The sequence below is a fragment of the Rutidosis leptorrhynchoides genome, chromosome 1 (genome assembly GCF_046630445.1).
Source record: "Rutidosis leptorrhynchoides isolate AG116_Rl617_1_P2 chromosome 1, CSIRO_AGI_Rlap_v1, whole genome shotgun sequence".
Taxonomy (NCBI): Eukaryota; Viridiplantae; Streptophyta; class Magnoliopsida; order Asterales; family Asteraceae; genus Rutidosis; species Rutidosis leptorrhynchoides.
The window spans coordinates 413,669,556-413,680,266 of record NC_092333.1 but is presented as its reverse complement, the minus strand read 5'-3'; positions in this window follow the sequence as shown (position 1 = coordinate 413,680,266).

Below are 10,711 nucleotides of genomic sequence, written 5' to 3'. Positions count from 1 at the left end.
ATACGTATCTTTTCTATATCTGCAAGTATATATATCCGTAGTTTTATATGTATATCTATATTTGTATATGTATTTACATACATAAATCTGTTATTTTATATATGTATATATATTTATATATCTCTGTATTTATATAACTTTATATATATATATATATATATATATATATATATATATATATATATATATATATATATATATATATATATATATATCAATTTCCTAAATTTTGATATTTAATAAGTATAAATATATTAAGGTTATTAATAATACTACTAATAATATTATTAATAAAGAGCTTAGTAATAATATGACAAATAATAATCTCATTATTAACAATGATGATAATTTTAGTGATTTTAATTAATAATAATGATAATAATAATAAAAATGATAATAATGATCTTATTAGTTTTATTATTGATAATAGTAACATTAATAATAATATAATAACTTACACATACTAAATTATATATATATTATCATTATATTTAATATATATATATATATATATATATATATATATATATATATATATATATATATATATATATATATATATATATATATAATTACACAAATAAAGATATATGTAAATATATATACATATCCAAATTACGGATACAAATATATATAGATAAATACGGGTTTACAGTTATACAAATGAATAAATACGGAATATATACATATATAAACTTAGTATATACATATATAGATATAGAGAAATTATATAGTCAGTTCCATCGTTATCAATGCTTTATGTAATTTGTTTGCTATCTCTAAAATCTGTACTAGGATAGATTCCAAATCAGATATGGCCAAATTCAGTTAGCCATTATAATCAATTTGTAGTTCTTTTATATATTTCTTATGTGAACGAATCTTCCTGGTCTCTAATATGTTATAAGTCAGTATCAATCCTTCAATACACTACAAAATTCAGTACAAGTTAATATCATTCTTTATTCCTTATTTATGTACGATCGAATATTGAGTGACTCAAGTTATAATAAAACAAAGGATTTACTCAGAGTATTCCACAATCAATCAACATTACAAACCTCCTACTAAATTACAACCATTAATCAATTTTGATACAGAATCAATCAATTAACTACATTGTACCTTTTATCTTGTTCTAAGAAATAAATCATCAATCTTCACATTCATGAGACACGTCTCTCATACAAATATCCATTCTTGAAAACCCTTATGTGGGAGATCATGCTAACCACAAACCATAATCATCGTTCTATCTCTTCTCTCTTTCATTTTTCGTTCAACAAAGGAAACCCGTTTTCTTTTTGAATAAACTGTCACCTTCAAAACCAATTCAAACCCAAAACTGCCATTTTTCTTCTTCCACTCTTCTATATTTTTCCTTTCTTCCATGAACTTACCAAAACAAGCACCAACACCCGCCACATGTTACTTCGTGTTTCCTTGTTTCAGGTTCGAACCATCGACCACCGTCCAACCAACATGAACAATCACCCACTCGACATCACCTCCTTCACGACACCCTCACCTGCTACCACCCTTCCCTACCTCACCTCTCTGCTCTCTGAAATTTTATATCTATCTGTTACACTTCATGGCTAGTGTTTCGTGAGATATAGGTTAGGAGAAAGACGATTGAATTAATATGATAATGATGGTGTCCTACTTTTCGGGTTAAAAATTAAAAAGGGTGTAACATCATGATAATATATGAGGATCCAAGAAAACGTATCCAATGCTTCATATATTTTTTTAAAAACCGAACCACTTGATCATTGTAAGTATTCGGTATATATAAATATTGGATGTGGGACACGATGGCACGTTTCTTTCATATGTTGTTGGCCACCCATGTGAGTTTCATTTCTTTTTAATATTATAGTAGAATGCACTCCATAATTAATATTGAATGGTGAGAGTTGATAACCGATGCTTTTACCCCACTTGGGGATTAAAGAAATGGAATTTGAAGATGGATACCAGTTTTCGAAAAAGGGACAAAATAAAGGGGATCGTGGGACTATTGAAAGCTTATATGGCCGACAAAAATGGAAATAAATGGGACTTGAATGTCTTCATAAGTAGGCCGAGATTTTTTTTCATATTGGGATTATGAAAGAAATGAAGATGACTAGTAACTTAGATGATACAGGATGTCATATGATATGTGAGCATGATGATGTTTAGAAGGTAGATTAGATGATGTTAATAATGATAGTTAGGATCGTATTATGATGATGATGTATTAAGAAGGATGATATACGTATGATGATGGGGAGATGACATGATGATTCATTTGATGTTGTGAAACCGGTCGAACTACAGGACCTACACCACAAACCCATCGATTAGTTTATTGAATGCATGTATTGGGCTTTTAAAGTGGAGTACTATATTAGGCTTATTTTACTTACTATTGGGCCAGTTCAATAACAAATGCAATTGGGCTAATTAAGTGGACTTTCAATAGGTATATATATTAGTATTAGTAGTAATAAGATTAGAATACGGCAAGGAATAATGATTCAGTGGTGATGATATATTAAGTGATGATCGTGAGGCATGATGATGAAGAGATGCTTTGTATGTTGAAATAAAGATGATGAGATTCGAAGAAGAAGAAGATGAGAACAGAATTACGGACTAAAAGAAATTCGGTATCATTTAATTTAGAAACATAACAGACGGACATATGGTTAGGTGTGTTTGCGGGTTAGCGGGACGTCGCGGGTTCAAACCCGGACTTGGACATTTTTTTTAGAGCTACTTCTATTGAGGTAGTATTTTCATTAATAATATTATTATTATTATTATTTATATTTATTATTATTATTATTATTATTATTATTATTATTATTATTATTATTATTATTATTATTATTATTATTATTATTATTATTATTATTATTATTATTATGAACATAAGTATTATTATTTTTACAAATTATTATCATTATTATTATTATCATTATTTTTATTTCTAGTATTATCATTATTATTATTTTTACAACAAATAAATTTTATGTATATAAAATTATACTTATAATAACATTATATATTATAAACATATTTTTTATATAAATATTCATATATAACAAATGATGTATTTTTAATATAATGTTAAACATATATAAATATTAATATAATTATATAAACATTAGTCATTTTTAAAGATACATACAAATTAAATATATATAATATATAATTTAAGATATAATAAATTTGTTCGATTACAAATATATGTGTTAATATATATAAATGATATAGGTTCGTGAATCCGAGGTCAACCCTACACTTGTTAAATGATGTTATATGTATTTTTACTACAAAATACAGTATGGTGAGTTTCATTTGATTCCCTTTTTACTCTTTACATTTTTGGGACTGAGAATACATGCGCCTTTATAAATGTTTAACACAATAGACACAAGTACCTTAACTGCATTCTATGATAGAATTATCTGGGATTGGGGTTGATATGAATGATTTTTATCTCTAGTACGATGCGAAATGCCTGCTATGAGATGGTTGGTTGATATGAATGGTTTATTATTTATGACATTTTGGAACCGGTTGTCCTATATTTTATAAACATGTGTTCAGCCGTGGGGTGTAAAGACCGGCACAGAGGTTCTATATTTTGAAGGCACATGTATTCAGCCATGGGGTGAAAGACCAGCACAGATGGTTACTATTATATTTTGGAATCCTCACCAGGTGTTCTTCATATGAATGATATTTTTCGTGCAGTTGAAATGGGACTTCTGCACGTTTTATAATAAATGAAATCTTGTGGTCTATTAAAATGATGAAAATGAAATGATTACTATAAACTGATGAACTCACCAACCTTTTGGTTGACACTTGAAAGCATGTTTATTCTCAGGTATGAAAGAAATCTTTCGCTGTGCATTAGCTCATTTAAGGATATCACTTGGAGTCATTCATGACATATTTCAAAAGACGTTGCATTCGAGTCGTTGAAGTTCATTAGAGATTATTATTAAGTAAATGACGAATTAGGTCATTTATAGTTTGGATATTATGAAATGGTATGCATACCTGTCAACTTTCGATGAAATGAAAGTTTGTCTTTTAAAAACGAATGCAATGTTTGTAAAATGTATCATATAGAGGTCCGTTCATCGCAATGGTACCATATGTTATTGTATTCATTCAGGAAGATTTTGGATGGGGTATGACATGTGGTATCAGAGCGGTGGTCTTAGCGAACCAGGTCAACATTAGTGCGTCTAACCGGTAGTTGTTAAGATGCATTAGTAAAGTCTGGACTTCGACCTAGTAGTTGTTAGGTTATATTAATGAGTCTGGACTTGAACCTGGTCTGCATGTTAAAAGTTTTGCTTATCAATTCTTGTCAAAAATTACATGCTTAACATTCTTAGTCTAAACACATCTTACTGCATTGATTGCATGAACAGTGTATAGACAAAATTCATATCTTAGCGTATCTGCTAATTCATATCTTAACATATCTGTTACTGTAAACTTTGCCTGACGTATTCCGTAAATTCCTCTGTAATCTATGGGATCTTCTGTACTATGTATAGATATTCTATGTAATTAGAATATCATCCGATATCAGAAAATCATTTCATATCGAAAAATCCTTTATTCAATCGTACGCAATGGAACTTACCACTAGTTCAAGTCCCTCGGATTCTGATATGGAGTCCCACTCTAGTTCCGAAAGCAGCATCACCAAAATGAATCAATCAATCAGCCATCCCCAATTCATCTGATGAGTTCATAGTCAACTCAATCATTGGAGACAAGAAGAAGGCGATCCTTTCCACCAACCAAATTCACCTCTTGGTGATGAACCTGAAGCACTCACCGGTGAACCAATCCAAAACACCATTTTCACCCTCATTTTCCGAATATCTAGCCATGATTATATACTATTTCAAATTTAAAACCTTATTCACTCGCTTGTTACGATCGACAATCATCCCGGAATAATATAAAAAGTCAACGAGCTTCGTACCCGAGTGGTAGCCGTGAAAAGTATGGTGCAAAATGTACCAGCTTCAGCAACATTACCGGCACCAACAGTACCACCAACAACAACATCTGCATCCCAAGCCTCAACTTCACAATCTGACCCACGAACATCAACATCATACGCACTATAGATACCAAGGAGTACCAACAGTAATTAACAATGAAGTATTGAACCATAACTTCATTAATATTCTGCGAAGAATATGTGGATCCTAATAATTAACGATGAAGTATTGAACCATAACTTCATTAATATTCTGCGAAGAATATGTGGTTCCTAATAGTTTTAGAGATTACTTATTCTAGCTCAAATCGAAAAACAAATGAGTCTAATATTATATTGACTCATTAAATCCATAATTACATCTGAAGAAAATATATATGTATATATATTTTCATAAAGATTGTGATTAAAAATTCTTTCATACAAACTGTTAATGATGAAAATATCTTAACGGGTAGGTAATACCCGAGGAATATTTAAGATTTCACATTAATAAGTTACATTGTACATTCTTCAAATCTGATTCAACAGTCATTTCCTATACTATTTACATCCACAGATATATGAATCCGTTCACCACAGAATAACCATTTCCATTCAAATTTCAAATTTGGATTTTAACCTATCAGAATCCAACAAGTGGCATAATGAAGAAAACATTTGACGGAATAAAAATTGTTAGAGACAAACAAATTAAATACGAGAAATTTTGTTAAGAATCCACGCTAACAAAATCCTAGCTAACTGTAGACTAATCAACTAAGGACTACCAATAGTGGACAATTAAAATGAATTAAAATATTGATTATAACATATGAAACTAAACAATACTTCAAGTTTGCCACTTGACTTTCATCTTAAACCTCGTTTGTATCTTGACGATTACAATCTGCGTTCAAACCTTTCGTGATTCTTGAAAATACCTCAATCGGGAGGATGAATCAACCGCACTTCATCTACGGAAGAAAAGATTTACGCTTATAGTTATGCACCTGAAAACACTCAGAACCTGAGTAAACATTTAACACATATTTGAGCTAGCTCCATTGGCGTTGTTATTACCGAAAACAACTTTGCAATCCCTTTCCAAATTAGCAAATTTTGTCACAGCTCCAACAAATCAACTTCGACTTTCATTCGGATTAACTTTATTATTAGCTTGATATATAATTTTTTCTTTCGTCATCATTACCGGGGAACCGTTTACACCCCATCACATTATCAAAAAACTTAGCAGCAACTTCATTACTCATTGACTTAAGTCTCTCCGAAGAATCATTATGGTTGTTCATTAAAACCTTACCATATACTCATCCATATCTTATAATGAGAATTGTCATACCAATTACAGGAAATCAGCAACCAGTATTTTGAATCTCGTAGCATTTCTACATCAACAGTTATATCTATACATTTAACATTTATCTCATAGAATTATGAACTTTCATTCTGAAATTCTGAAAAGCACTCTAGCTTACGAATCAGATCTCTGAGTTCTGAAAAATGAATCGAGCAAACATGAAGGAGACCAAGGACAAATACAAGGACCAAACCCTGTATTTAAAGAATCCTGATGATTCTGTTTCTGATGAAATCTTTAGCGAATACCTTACTCCTTAACCACTCTAAATCCTCGTGAATAAATTTCTTCATCACAATTTGATTCTGAAATCCTAAGATATCATCGTACCTTTCTTTATTAATATCCTCAATATTTCTGAAGATATCTTCATAAATATTCTCGTCCGATATTAATTATCTCTCTGCGCTATCCGTACTATATCATAAAAGGAAACTGTTTTAGTTTCTATATTCTGCGAACCTTCAAATTTAAAATATGAATGTTTTTGAAGTAGTGTTGGGAACTGATGCATGAGTTAGTATAATATAATGACACTTGATCAACGTGATTATATTACAGTAATTCATGCTGAGTTTCTAATGGGACGTGATGATTCACAGAACATACCATCATCATGTGCCATTTACACGACTCTTACATTCTACCCAATCTCCAAACATATTAAGAACATATCTTCTTGATAGTTCTATCTTTCTGGATATTCTGGTAATTTGACAAATCAAGATCGTGCCATTACGATTTCCTTCTTAGAACATTAACTATGTTCATCCAAAACTTCATACTTACGAATTCTGGACCATTATTCGCTTGACTTAAAGTCGGGAAGGGGAGACAAAAGTATGGAACTCTTGAATATAAAAGAAAATATAAAGCTCGACAATAACATATAAATTACAAACCGTGCATATCAATACGTATTGCCACGTAAAGGCACGGGAGAATTAAAATTTCTATAACCCCAAGGTAATAGTAAAAATAAATAAATCCTCTGGTGGTAAATGGAAAAGAAGAATGACAGATATGAAAGTTAGGAGTATATCAAGAATCAGTATTGGGTGGAGCATATTAATGGATGCTTTAAAGTATGAGTTGAGGAAGAAAGAATAGAAGATGTGAGATATAGAAATAAGGAAACGAAGGAGGTGGATTTATAGTGAAATATTCGACACAGAAATCGGAACAGATTATTGTATTTAATCAAAGAAGATCCTGATTTCCTAAATCGCCGAAACACCAAATCTAATTACGAAGATTTTCTTTAAATCCCATGAATTCCGGAAATTAATCATAACTACGTCATCAGTTAAAAAGATTCTACATTTACTCATTCCACTCTTTTGCGATAGCTTCACTTATACTCTTCAATTAATCGAATCATTTTATCCATATTACTCGATGATGATAAAACTCTATTTATCAACTCAATTTTTGTCATGAAAACATTTTTATTGTTAACCATGACCACCTCACTCAAATTTCGGGACGAAATTTCTTTAACGGGTAGGTACTGTGATGACCCGGAAATTTTCGATCAAATTTAAACTTTAATCTTTATATGAATGATTTTTATCTCTAGTACGATGCGAAATGCCTGCTATGAGATGGTTGGTTGATATGAATGGTTTATTATTTATGACATTTTGGAACCGGTTGTCCTATATTTTATAAACATGTGTTCAGCCGTGGGGTGTAAAGACCGGCACAGAGGTTCTATATTTTGAAGGCACATGTATTCAGTCGTGGGGTGAAAGATCGACACAGATGGTTACTATTATATTTTGGAATCCTCACCAGGTGTTCTTCATATGAATGATATTTTTCATGCAGTTGAAATGGGACTTCTGCACGTTTTATAATAAATGAAATCTTGTGGTCTATTAAAATGATGAAAATGAAATGATTACTATAAACTGATGAACTCACCAACCTTTTGGTTGACACTTGAAAGCATGTTTATTCTCAGGTTTGAAAGAAATCTTCCGCTGTGCATTAGCTCATTTAAGGATATTACTTGGAGTCATTCACGACATATTTCAAAAGACGTTGCATTCGAGTCGTTGAAGTTCATTAGAGATTATTATTAAGTAAATGACGAATTAGGTCATTTATAGTTTGGATATTATGAAATGGTATGCATACCTGTCAACTTTCGATGAAATGAAAGTTTGTCTTTTAAAAACGAATGCAATGTTTGTAAAATGTATCATATAGAGGTCCGTTCATCGCAATGGTACCATATGTTATTGTATTCGTTCAGGAAGATTTTGGACGGGGTATGACAAAAATAGACCACAAGATTTCATATTTCAATACACATCCCATATGTAGAGATAAAAATCATTCATATGGTGAACACCTGGTAACCGACATTAACAAGATGCATATATAAGAATATCCCCGTCATTCTGGGACACCCTTCAGATATGATATAAATTTCAAAGTACTAAAGCATCCGGTACTTTGGATGGGGTTTGTTGGGCCTAATAGATCTATCTTTAGGATTTATGTCAATTAGGGTGCCTGTTCCCTAATTCTTAGATTACCAAACTTAATAAAAAGGGGCATATTCGATTTCGATAATTCAACCATAGAATGTAGTTTCACGTACTTGTGTCTATTTTGTAAATCATTTATAAAACCTGCATGTATTCTCATCCCAAAAATATTAGATTTTAAAAGTGGGACTATAACTCACTTTCACAGATTTTTACTTCGTCGAAAAGTAAGACTTGGCCACTGGTCGATTCACGAACCTATAACAAATATATACATATATATCAAAGTATGTTCAAAATATATTTACAACACTTTTAATACATTTTGATGTTTTAAGTTTATTAAGTCAGCTGTCCTCGTTAGTAACCTACAACTAGTTGTCCATAGTTAAATGTACAGAAATAAATTGATATGTATTATCTTGAATCAATCCACGACCCAGTGTATACATGTCTCAAGATAGATCACAACTCAAAGTATATATATTTTTGGAATCAACCTCAACCCTGTATAGCTAACTCCAACATTACTGCATATAGAGTGTCTATGGTTGTTCCAAATAATATATATACATGGGTCAATATGATATGTCAAAACATTTTCATACGTGTCTATGGTATCCCAAGATTACATAATATATTAGAATACATGTATAATACAATATAAGTTAGCTAGGATATGATTTGTATAGATTTGTTAAACATTTCCCGTAGCTAAAAAGATCAAAATATCCAATCTTGTTTTACCCATAACTTCTTCATTTTAAATCCGTTTTGAGTGAATAAAATCGCTATATTTTCATATTGAATTCTAATTTAAGAATCCAAACAGAAAAAGTATAGGTTTATAGTCAGAGATTTAAGTTACATGTCAATTACTAAAGAGGTAGTCATTTCCGTCGAAAGAACGACATCTTGATGACCATTTTGAAAAACATACTTTCACTTTGAGTTTAACCAAGATTTTTGAATATAGTTTCATGTTCATATGAAAAATCATTTTCCCAGAAGAACAACTTTTAAATCAAAGTTTATCATAGTTTTTAATTATCCAAACCAAAACAGCCCCCGGTTTCACTACGACGGCGTATATCCGATTTTATGGTGTTCATCGTGTTTCCAGGTTTTAAATCATTAAGTAAGCATATCATATAGATATAAAACATGTGTTTAGTTGATTTTAAAAGTCAAGTTAGAAGGATTAACTTTTGTTTGCGAACAAGTTTAGAATTAACTAAACTATGTTCTAGTGATTACAAGTTTAAACCTTCGAATAAGATAGCTTTATATGTATGAATCGAATGATGTTATGTACATTATTACTACCTCAAGTTTTCTGGATAAAACTACTGGAAATGAGAAAAATGGATCTAGCTTCAAAGGATCCTTGGATGGCTTGAAAGTTCTTGAAGCAGAATCATGACACGAAAACAGTTCAAGTAAGATTTTCACTCGAAATAAGATTGTTATAGTTGTAGAAATTGAATCAAAGTTTGAATATGAATATTACCTTGAATTAGAAAGATAACCTACTGTAAATAACAAAAGTTCCTTGATCTTAGATGATTACTTGGAATGGATTAGAAAGCTTGGAAGTAGACTTGCAAACTTGGAAGTATTCGTGATTTTTATGAAACTATACTTATGGAATTTATGAAGAACACTTAGAACTTGAAGATGGAACTTGAGAGAGATCAATTAGATGAAGAAAATTGAAGAATGAAAGTGTTTGCAGGTGTTTTTGGTCGTTGGTATATGGATTAGATATAAAGGATGTGAAATTTTGTTTACATGTAAATAAGTCATGAATGATTACTAATATTT